Below are 13,052 nucleotides of genomic sequence, written 5' to 3'. Positions count from 1 at the left end.
TGTAGTTTGCGCGGAAGGACTGAACATGCTATCGAACGTTACACCCAATATTTTGGGGTAATTTGTGATTGGAATCAGGACACCATCGACCAATACTAAGGAGTGCAAAATCCAACTAATGTCTTTGTTACAGGCACATCCTCCAGAGGGTAATGTGGCAACAGCTATAAATAGAGTGTTCAGTTAGTATAAAGAAGTCGACGAATATACCACAGATTTAATCCCAGAAGAAATATTAAATACCCTCATAAACACTTCAAAAAAGATGACGATGATGAGGTAAAGATGATAATAGATTTTAGGAGTTATTGTTTGCTGAATTGAAGTTGAAGAAGGGAATGAGATAGTGATGATGATGCGTTTTGTTGATATTGCTTGTTGGGTTAAAGATGAAGAAATATCCATAGTATTGCCGTGTTGTTGATCGAGTGTTTTACTGGAAATAGACAAAAGAAAATTTAGGAGTTACGTACCATTGCCAAGCCATGATAGGTACTTGGCAAAGTTAAAAGGGATCTATGTTATATAAGAAGGTAAGAGTATATACCTCATATCTACCTAGTATTCGGTGTCTTCTTCTTCTTCTTTGTAATAAGTGGCACCTGCAAAGTAGATGTACAACAGTCTCTCTCTCTTCTGCTTCTTCACATAACTCACACTTGCATTGACCTCTGTCATTCCATTTTGAAGTTAGAGAACTCACTCTGCAGTGATCCATTATAATTTCCACCGTGACTTTTATCCCTAAATTGTCGGGTGATAGGAGGGAGGTCGTTCGATGTGCTTTCTTGGTGAAGATATAATGAAGTTTGCCGATAATAAGAATAATAGTATTGACCAACAGATGCTACTTTGCACTAACTAAGTAGTTTAAAAATAAACGAACTTCTCGTCAAACAATAATCATACTCTACAACACTGATACTCAGCGTGACCGTTGTGCCACTAAAGTATCAATTTTGATACTTATTTTCGGCGTTGATACTTCTGTGACACTTTTTTATTTTGATACCAAATGTGCCACTTTTTCAAATTTTGTGCCACTTTTTCAAACCTTGTGCCACTATTTTTAAATTAAATAAATTGTAATGAAAACTCTCTACTAAAATCACTAAGAGCAGTAGAAAAATCGTCCAACTACACTATTTTGAATTAGGGAGTTAAAGTAAAATGCGGCACGTTTTCCTATTAGGTTGTGTTTAGGAGATATTTGCATCTGTAGGAATGAACGAAAATGTTTGGTAAAGGGGTGTTTACACTAGCCATCAATGTCATATGACCCGAAATAAAAACATTCCATATCTGCCCACACATACAATGTGGAGACGTAATTTCACTGCATATTTGCTGGTGTGGACGCAAAAATTAAATGGTGCAAGAAAAATTCCCAATATTGCACACATAAGCGACTGTATAACGATGGAAAATTTCGTGTCATATGACATTGATGGCTAGTGTAAACCACCCTTAATGGTAGTCAGACAGTTTGATCCGCATAACGGCTACATTCAAGACTCTTTTTTCTTATCAAGTGAAGATATTTGCAATGCCATCCTATCTACATTAGACTGTCATAACTTTCCGTAGATTTTTGTGTGAATTTCTGCGGATAATGCATTTAGAACATTTATATCGTATCTTTATAGTACATTTTTGTTATCCCTTACTTTAATACAATTAAGGAATAAAGTTCGCATTACCAGGGATTTGTTATTACACCTTCTATCTAACATTTGGTCTGTCCTTTTACTTTTAAAAATCGTAAAAGTAGCAAAAGCTTTGAACTACTCTCATATGAATTGTATGGTATCTGAAATAAGGGAACGCTTTTCGAGTAAAAAATGGTAAAACTTCAAGATTCTTGCACGTTAAGGAACAGAGCAAATAATATTATTAGTCCGGTCAAAATAGACATTGAAATAGCAAAAATTCCCACAAAGCTGAATTTTGGTGGAGAGCTAGGGTTTGCCATTAGAAGCAACGTCCTAAAAGTCCCCATCGATCACATGTGTGCAAAAAAAATTATTCGGGGTCAAAGGTCAAAATTTAAGGGTTTTTAGGTTTTCGGATTTATTTTTTGAAAACGGTTGATCTAATCAAAAAGTGACTAAAGTAAATATTGTAGACAGAAAAATTATCTACAAGTTTGACCCTTATAATTTTTTTCTTAGAAGGAACCATTCTTGAGATATTGCTGTTCTAAAAAACACATGATTTTTATGCACTTATAAGGGAAATATGCACATATTCAGACGAACCGGCTAAAATAAGCGAAGTAATCGGGTCTGTCCCCCAAAAATATATATATTTTCTTGAAGAGCGAAATTATAGCTATCTTCTAAAAAAAATTCCAACAAAATCGGAGTCTGTTTAGTAGAGTTATTCAATGTTAGAGTCATTTTATGCAAAAATAGCCCATTTAACCCACATGTATAATCGAAAGCCCAACGGGAACGACCCCAACGAAAACTCTCCGATTTTTTTTCAAGTTTTGTCCGAAGGTAGGGTTTGTTGCGCTGATTACGGAAATGTATAATTTTCAACGGTTGCGGATCCGGTTCGCCGGTTATTAGACCCGAAAGGCCAAATTTAAAAACCGGGTTAGACCCGGTTCTACTGAACCGATTACCGCAAAGTGGATATCGTTTGAAAGCTTACGGAAGTATCTAACACATAGTGTCGTTACTTTAATCGGTTCGCCTCATAATGTACTTACGCGGCTAATTTTTTATTTGACCTTTAGATCGAGATATCTCAAAAATGGTAAGTCTTTTTTAAAAATCATAAGGACCAATCTTGTAGACAATTATTAAATCTACAACTTTTACTTTAGCGGGCTTTTGCTAAGTATTACCGTTTTTGAGAAAAATTAAAAAAACTGAATAATGCCTCCAAAAATGACCTTTGACCCCGAATAACTTGTTTTGCACACATGGGATCGATGGGGACTTTTAGGACGTTGCTTCTAATGGCCAACCCTAGCTCTCCACCAAAATTCAGCTTTGTGGGTATTGTTGCTATTTCCCCCTTATACGCATGTCTATTTTGACCGGACTATATGTGGAAATGTGGCAATATCAAATCAAAAAAGGTCAGTATACTTTATTTCGAAACGAAAATGTGTGCGCATGAAACACACCCAAACTTTATTTTTGGAAATATTACTTTCTTTGCTTTTGCTTCAAAACAAAAAATAAATTTGAAAAACACACTCAAATTTAGTAGTTTTTCTTACGCATTCATTTTCTTATCGACATACATAAACAGGCCCTAAGTTTACTCCAATCTGTAGTGCGATTCTCCAAAGGGGAGTACACACTATCATTCAAAACTGACAGTCAACGTACTTTTTGGACGATTTTCCGAAAAATAAAAACTTTTATTTAGCTAAAAACGTTTGAAATACAATATATACGGTATTATTTAGAGATTACAAAAGACATTTTTCAGTTAGGGTTTGATATTCACGAAATAGACCTCGATGACTGTCAGTTTTGCTTGTCAATGTGTACTATACTTAACACTTTTTTTGAGTTACCGACAAAAATCGGTAAAATTAAAACGCAAAATTACGAATGAAAAGTTCAGATTATAGTTGACAGCACTCTTGCTATCAGTCGAATTTTACGACTGGTTTTTATTCGTCGCTAACTTACCGAAAAACATCGGTAATTACCGAAATTATAAGCATTTTAATTTTACCGACAATTGTCGGTAACTCAAAAAATGAGTTACAGAATCGCACTACTGTACTGGAATTCTGTAACTCATTTTTCGAGTTATCGACAAAAATCGGTAAAATTAAAATGTTTATAATTTTTGGGTAAGCTAACAACCAAAATAAAGTGGCCACTAATTTTTACCGATAACAACAGTGTTGTCAACCTTTATTGATACTTTTCATTCATAATTTTGTGTTTTAATTTTACCAATTTTTGCCGGTAATTCAAAAATGAGTTACAGAATTCCACAACTGATGGGTTGATTTGAATTTGCTGTCAAGTTTTCCTTGGTTTTGGTGTATCATTTTTCACTTTCACTTTTAAAGGAACACGAAGTTCCTTTTAAGTTATCTGACACTTCCCAGCGAAAAGTTTGCCTCCAAAGAAGCAGTTAAATGATATGTACAAGTTATTTGGAAGTTCATCAAATTATGCATTTTCACTCATGATTTTTACAAGGGAGTGACCCCGGAAAGAGGCACTCCATTGCACCGCATTTTAACTGACCCTTTGGCATTGCATTTTAACTGAACCTTTGGCACTGCATTTTAACTGACCCTTTGGCATTGCATTTTAACTGACCCTTTGGGGTAGAATAGGAGGCAGTCCAACGTGTTTTGAATAACAAAATAAAATGCATTTATTATTTGTGTAATTAATAACTTTATTAAATTAACACAAATTATGAAAATTCTCTATTGAATTCAATCGCAAACATGTGTGTTTCCTCCACTCTTCATTTAATCCAAGCTTAAGTGCTTTTGCTTCATCTGCTAAATGGGTTTGATATTGTCTTCCCATCACCAGTTAAGATTTCGACATGTACTCCAACAGCACTCCATTGGGAAATTTTCTTCTCGTTAGTTACCGGAAAAATGTTCACAAATTAAATATTATTTAGTTTGTATTAACAAATGCTTAGAAATGTTAACACGCTTATCTCTTTTTGTAAAATGTATACCGCTGCCTGTAGAGATGTACAAACTGATTTATGTACATGTAGGGACACGACTCCGTTTGCACTGTATCCGGATGCTGTTAAATTGTGAGGAATTGGAGTGCCTTTTTCACGACTCCGTTGAACTGCCTCCGGATGTTGTTAAAATGTGACAAATGGATGTGATTCTTTGGATTGCATCCAAATGCGGTTAAAATGTGAGGAATGGAGTGCCTTTTTCACGACTCCGTTTGAACTGCATACAAACATGCCGTGAAAGAACTAGTCTACATTGCACTACTTCCAATTTATTTTGCTGGGTTATTATTAAAGCAAACTTGTAAGAATAGAAAACCTGTTATCTCTCTTATAAGTTATTCTATCTATCTTTTAATATATTATACATTACTACTTATGGTCTGCTCCAATACTGCAAGAATCTACTAATTTTTAAAAAACTGTTCGATAACATAAAGGAAAACATGTTATTGTAGTAAAAACTAGTAGCTTCTTGCAGGTTCTGGAACAAAGCATAATATGTACACGAATTGTTTCTGTTATGCTTTTATATTGTTTTCAGATTTTAATAATAAAAAAATTTGCTACTTTTTGTGCCACTTTTTCGAAAGACGTGTGCCACTTTTTTTTTAGAAATGATACTTTTTGTGACACTTTTTGAAATGTTCCAGCGGTCACGCTGCTGATACTAACCGTGGTAACGTATAGTTTCAATGTATGAGTATTTGTGCAAGCAGATTGAGCAGTAGTTGGTGTTTTTTATCGACCAGCTGCCAAATTTTGGCCATTTATATTGCCAAATTGATTCCTGAAATCCGTAAACTCTTGAGCATTGCATTCCAGTAATGACAATGTATGTGCTATTGCTATTTTAATGTACATCAATTGATATACATGTACAGTATGCAAAGTTCATATTCGTACACCCCTAAAAAATAAATAAAATCGTTATTAATTCCATATTTTATGTGCAAATATGAAATAAATTATGGGAATTACCATAACAAAGAAAGATTTAAGAATAACAAAACAAATGTTTAATTTATTCCGTTTTGGTTTTTACTTGGTGAAAATCGCAAGTTTCGTTTTATATTTGACATTAAATGTATTGAAATTTTAGAATACGGTTTCGAAAATCATTTTATGTCAAAAACTGTGAGAAATTATGAAGAAAAATGAAACTGTACAAGTTTTCATACTGTCCCCGTACGACTGAAATTTTACGCTTACTATGAACGAGGGTTATGGCTGCCAAAATTGGGAAAATAATGGTTTTTACTTATTGAAAATTATAATTCTTTACCGAAGGATCCAAAATGAGTGCAAAAATGTCAAAAGATTGATGTAAATTGTCCAGGAAAGAACGTGGGGTAACGTTTTGAAGAAATGCATTATTTTCGGGGAAATTGTCATCCTTAAAAAATTATTATTCCTCGTAATTTCCGATATGTTTTGACATAAAGTGATGTTCGAAACCGTATTCTAAAACTTCAATACATTTAATGTCAAATATAAAACTAAACGTGCGATTTTCACCAAGTAAAAACCAAAAATGTGTTTACTTTACCTACGCCCGGATTAGGTTTCTTTGCATTTCCAAACGCTGGCAACGTTTTTTTTCATATTAGACCTCGAATATTGGTACAGAAGGACTGCTATTAGCTATTTTCGTCCAAAATTCGGGAATAAATTGCAATAGTTAATCATATCTAGCACATTTTTCTTAATTATTTCAAATATTCGTCCGACTTTTTATTCATGCAAAATTTTTAATAAAATTACCGTTATTTGTACATATTTCTATAGCAGAGGTATTCAAAAAGAAGAAAAGAACAAAAATCTGCGGTATTTTGCTTCGAAAATCCTTAAAAACTCCAAATATATAGTGCTTATAGGTGTACGAATACGAACTTTGCCACCCACACAGGCGGCATCTATAGGTAAATGACGGAATAAATTAAAAATTTGTTTTGTTATTCTTAAATCTTTCTTCGTTATGGTAATTCCCATCAATTATTTCATATTTGCACATAAAATATGGAATTAATAACGATTTTATTAATTTTTTAGGGGCGTACGAATATGAACTTTGCATACTGTACATACATTATTGTATGTATGTATGACTTGAAGGCTAAACATATCGCAGAGGTGAGGGGTATCCCCGCCCTTCCTTCCTTGTTTTATTTATTAATGTAACAAGTTAAGTTATTATCGATTTTAGACGAAATTTCTAAAAAATTTTGAAATAAATAATGAAATATATTAGTTCCCCCTTATGTAATCTCTTCTACAATTTCGCTCACCACTGGATCACGTACCTGCTCGATATTCAATTATTGAATTTTTCAGTCAAATGTATTTTACCTCACATCGTTCAAGGGGTGACCCCCAGTTGTTAAGCCCAATAAATGTAATTTTTCATGAAATTACATTGTTTAAGGGGGTGACCCAATAAAGGTAATTTTTCGTGAAGTTTTTCAAAGAAAACCACAAAACTTTTTTGATAAATTTGTTTTCGTCTGAAAGAGCATATTTTAATTTACTTTCAGAATTTTTATTTTAAAATATATTACGTAGTTCTGTGGCATATGACCATCTACGAAACAATATTTTTATCAATTTTCACATAAAATTTGTGGTCCATTTAACACGCTAAATATTATCTGATCAATATCTCAAATTGCAAGCTTCTTCTTTGTCATATACTCTTACCTTAGTTAAAATTTCGAGGCGATCGGACCTTTTTTGTGACCTACAGAGCAGCTACAAAATCGGATAAAAATTATGTATTTGGTCCATTTCACCCGCTAAATATTTCACGATCATCACTAATAACAACAGGTGTCTATTCTGGTCTGAACCCGACCTCCATTCAATATTTCGTGACGATCGGTCCATAATTGCGGCCTGGAGTTTGATTACAATTTATAATGGACAGACGGACGGACGGAAGGACGGACGGACACACATCTCAAAATCGCTTTATCTCGTCGAGATATGAAGATTGGTATACCACATTGGGGGCCTACGACCGATATTTCGCGGTGTTACATGAATTTTTCCCAAAACAAACTTATAATACCCTTTCCAAAAAGAAAATAAAGATCTACCCCTTCATAGATCAATTTTTGAAAAAATATTAGGTTTTACGGAAATTTAAATTTTCGCTTTTATTTTGATTGTCTTGTTCGGCTTTAGGTCATGAAAATAAAAAGATGTTTCATTTTTTATTCTTCTTTTATTCCCCCAACATTTTGATTGTCACTAAAATCATCCTCAGGTATATTTTCTCGAAGAAGTTCACCTGTGCTGGTCTAATGTCACTATAAAACTTTTGGATTAAAAACTTTTATACCCCCACCATAATATGGAGGGTATTATTCAATTTGTCATTCCGTTAGTAACATATCGAAATATTCGTCGGAGTATGTGGTATTTGGGGATTTCTGAGTGAAATCAGACACTTTTTCAAAAGGAGGTTTTTTTATTTCCTCTATTTTTTGCTGTGGTATATTTTCATATATTTTTCGACTAACGGTTCCAGAGGTATCGCGCCTAGAAAAAGTCGAATTCTGTAAAAACTATATGCAAAGAAATAATCATAACTTCTTTAATATTGATCCAAATAGAAAAAATCTCTTTTGTTTTTTAAACCCTCCACCATAATTTAACATTCCGTTTGTAACACATCGAAATATTCATCGGAGAGCCTATAAAGTATGTGTATTCAGGATCAGGGTAAAATTCTTAGTCGATATAACCATGTCCGTCAGTCAGTCCGTCCGTCTATTGACGGACGTTTATATTACTCCTAGCATGTTTGGTATTGCAAATGGGCTATATCGGTCCACGCTTTGGAACGGTACCTCCCGATTTTCGGTATTTTGAAGTTTGTGGCATCAATATTCCACCGAATTTGTTGAAATTTGGTATTTAGTCTTCATTTGGGGTACAAAACTTTCCAAATGAAATTTGTCGCTAAAGGTCCACGCCATCTTATATTCCCTATAGAACAATACCTCCTGATTTTCGGTATTTTTTGCAGGTTGTGGACTCAATATTCCTCCGAAATGGCTAAAATTTACGAAAATATTTTAAGTCCTATTTGGTACTTATTTTTTTTTTTAAATTTGTCAACACAATTTTTCCTTACACCAATCTATACATTTGTTATTTTACCAAAAAATTAAAAGATACCAAAAATACAGCCTCCATGGAACGGTACTCCCGATGTTCGTTATTTTGAAAGGTTTTGTCCATTATTCAACCGGAATAACTGAAATTTGGCAATAAGTCTTCGCTAGGGGTTAGTGTCGACCAACCAAAATTCCATCAACACGAAAACGTATGTGAGTATGACTGAAAAAAGCAACACCCAAATGATGTTTATCGTTTGTTTTTGTTAACGTACAGTGTAGGTGATGGAAAGAAGCAAATGCAAAAACAACTAAGGGTTATCGCTGAATATGCTGTTGTTGCAAAGAAGAGCTTCCCTTCTATAGATACAAAACATATTTACAGGTACAAAACACCCCATCCAAAAATCAGATAGAATGGGTACACGCCTTAGGATACGAAAGCAAAATTCGAAAATTTGTATATATTGGTCCATATTTTGGAAAGAACAGCGATGACAATCAGTTCAGATATTCTGCTCCTGCAAGGAATAGGTGGACGATCTTAGTTAATAGTTTCATAAATGAAAGGAAAATAATTGTTCCTATTTACTTCGAAACAGTTTGTGGTGGTAGGTATAAGAAGTTTGGCCTGGCCGAACATAACGCCGTTCTGACTTGTTTGGTCATAAAACGGTCGATGAAGGACTAGATGTTAGTGTCCTTAATAAGCCCACAAAATATATGACAATCGGTTTATTAGTTTATCGAGCTAGTTTTTGCAACGCTCATATCTCAGGCAATATTGTTCCGATTAACATGAAAAATTTACCACATATCCTCTGTTATTTGTACTGCGAAATAAGCCAATAACATTTTTTCGATTTTCTGAAATTTAAAGGTTGTGGTCACCACTTGATAAGTCATTGAAAAAAGTTTACAATTCTATGTGATGGTTGTAACAAATTCGAAAGCGAATGCCTTCATACACATACAACTTTAGAATAAGTTGTATAGAATTTTTATCATTCGTTCATTTGTTACTATAATCCCAGGTAAAATTGTGTAATGCTAAAAATATGTATGTTTTTACACATAGATACATATGTATGTACATGTATCTAACCATCATTGAACCGTTTCAATGATGGTCTTGAATCTCCTTACCCATCCCATTTTAAACTGCATATTGATTTAAGAGACAGAACAGCGCACATTGGCACGAAATGAATGTTTCTGACAGTTATGGGCGCGCATCGTCTACTAATCCAATTGTGGTTCATATCAACATATGACAGTTACCTGTCCTTAAACACGCATTGTCTAATTGGAATATTTGAAGACAGTGAAAAAATCCGACTACCTAAAATCACTGCATCTGATACACCCCCATTGTTTTTACAAATTGCCAATATTATTTAATTCAGTAAAATATGTTGTTATTGTGTGTTTGCGAGTAATGTTTACACAATATACATATGTAGATGAATGAATGGTAGATGAATGAATTTGTCAGGTCATGATGGGTGTAAGAAAAATAAAAGTTTGTGTTTTTGAGCTGTATTTCTTAAAAATATGATATTTATCAAGGCATATTTAAAGAGGGTAGAAGTGGCAATCAGCTGTATTTTTACTTTTTTTGTAAATTGGGTTTTTATGCTACCATAAAATACTTCTTTTCAACCTAAACATGTTATAAAAAGGACCTACGACAGTTTTGAATGATTTATATTTACATTTTGATTCAAATTTGTTCTAGTTTAGAGGATTTTTCAAAGAAGTCTCCCTTGTCCCATCTGGGATGTTTGTGGAACAATTATTATATTTATGTTTTTTCTGAGAAAATTTTTTTTATTCAATATTTTCTTTGACATTTTATTTTCAATAACAACACTGTTTTTTGTTTTTAAATTTGTTAGTTGTTGTAATTCATGCATCCACCTTCCATAAATATGCCTTGGTATTTATCGTAAAAAGTAAAGTGAATATAAAAACTATTCGCTTAATGGCATCGATGCTTTAAGTACAGTACACATTGTCAGTTTTGAATGACGATTTTTTGCAATTATCGATAACTGTCCAACCGTCCAGCAACCACAAAATATTTTGCTGTTCCATGATGAATGACAAAAATGAACGGCCACTCTAGCAAGCAACAACAAAGCTGTCATTCAAAACTGACTATGTGTACCCAGCTTTAAAAAGGCAACATACAACGAAACAAATACTTACATACATTGGGCGTAGTTTCGTGGGTGCATTTGGGCAACTGAAAAGGTGCGCTACATTGTGTGGACTTTGACGACAAGGTGGGCCAAAGTCTTCAGTTCCCGGTATTATTCTGGCTCTATATGTGTTCATGAGTGGTGACCAAACTGAGCGTATTTAGGCCAGAATTGTCCTTGTATGCCTTGGGAGGAGTCTTTCATCTGTTGAGATATCAGGAGGACGTTCATTTAGGACATATGTATGTACATTAGGTCCATGCCTTTTTTACAACCTCGTATCCCTGTTTCATAGTTTGATGAGTTTTAACCTAAGAACATGAGCATTTTTGACAATTTTTTATTCACGATAAGCACATACATATGTATATAAATGAACACAAGCTTTAATGCTTTGATGACCACACTTTGCAATACCAACATTGCATTAAGCAGCAACAAAATACCCTTGTGTTGTACCTATGTGAAAAAAACGAGTAAAAAAGTAAAAGTTCGGCCGGGCCGATTTTTGTATACTCTCTACCATAAAATAGTCTTTATTAAAATGGAATAATTAGTTTCCTTTCACAATTCTGGGTGGAAACATTTTTCGACCATGGATACCTAAATACCTAAATTATCTAATCTTATCTAACAATATATGTTCAGCCAGGGCTATATCAAAGTGTCTACCTATCTTTACAATTTTTGGTGGAAAAGTTTTATAACCACAGGGAACCTCAAAAGTTAAATTACGGGTAGCTCAAATAATAGCTACCCACAAAATACCGAAAATCGGGAGGTACCGTTATATGGGAGCTATACCAAAACATTGAACCTATGTTGACGATTTTTAGTGGAGAAGTTTCGTGAAAACTGAAAATTCAAATGTAAAATTACAGATAGTTCGATTTTTGGTGCTAAGTTTCATGACCACTGAGAACCTCAAATAACAAATTATCAAAATACCGAAATTCGGGAGGTACCTTTATACGGGGCTATACCAAAACATGGACCTATCTTGACGGTTTTTGGTGGAGGAGTTTCGTGCCCACCGAGAACCTTAAATGCCAAATTACAGATAGTTCGGTTAAAAAATTTAGCTAAAATTACAGGTAGTTTTGTCAAAAATGTAGCTAAAATCCTTAAAATACCGAAAATCGGGAGGTACCGTTAATGGGGCCTATTCCAAAACCTGGACCTATTTTAAAATTTTTACTGAAGTAATTTTTTGACCATTGGGATGAACAAACGTCAAATTACAGGTAGTTCGGTCAAAAAATATAGCTAAAATCCCCAAAATACCGAAAATCGGGAGGTACCGTTATACGGGGGCTTTACGAAAACGTGGGTCGATATAGCCGATCTCCGAACTTGACCTGTCTATGGAGAAAATACACTCGGGTGCAAAAATACAGCGCTCTAGTTCTATTATTGTGAACGCTAGAGTGATTACAACAGACGGACAGATAACTACCCAGCAAAGTCCTTCCAAAATCATGGGTTTTGTAAGGGATTTTTGGCAGCCGTAACTACACGCAAACCCCCTTTCTTCCCCATTATTTTTACAAGGGCATGTCGCACTCAGTTTGTAGTTATTTTATGACCACTAGAATAACTAGTTATTCTGTGGCCACTAGAAGTTGAAAAGTATGTTGAAAAAAATTCTATTTTTAGAACAGTTGATGTAGAGATTTTTTTTAATTTCATCGCACTTCTTACTTTTATTTTACTTTATTTTATTTCGCTCGCTGTGCGAGTTGAACACACGAACCCTCTGATTTCTAGCCAAAGACACTACATACTATGCCACGCACACGAACATTAAGGGTTGCTCAAGAACTTAAATGTGCAGTGCACATGACACCACGAACTGTTATTTTTTAATTTTCCTCATATTTCGAAAATTCACCCCAATTTCGACTGCCGGTATGTGGTTAAGTATGTACTTAAAAAACATATTAAAGGAAGTACTTCCTTCCTATGACATCCCCATGTAAAAATAATGACTTTTACGGTAAATTTGTAAGTACTTACTACTGCCAAATTTTAC

General features: G+C 34.1%; 1 protein-coding gene across 2 annotated transcripts in view; it reads left to right on the top strand.

The window, feature by feature from the left end:
- The window catches only part of Clk (circadian locomoter output cycles kaput protein Clock), a 167,662-nt gene that overhangs the window by 141,185 nt on the left and 13,425 nt on the right, over positions 1–13,052 (top strand). The window lies entirely within an intron of this gene.

The sequence above is a fragment of the Musca autumnalis genome, unplaced genomic scaffold (assembly GCF_047663935.1).
Source record: "Musca autumnalis isolate F117 unplaced genomic scaffold, ASM4766393v1 scaffold_4, whole genome shotgun sequence".
NCBI classification, from domain to species: domain Eukaryota; kingdom Metazoa; phylum Arthropoda; class Insecta; order Diptera; family Muscidae; genus Musca; species Musca autumnalis.
Note: the sequence above shows the minus strand (reverse complement) of the source record. Positions and strands in the feature narration are given on the sequence as shown.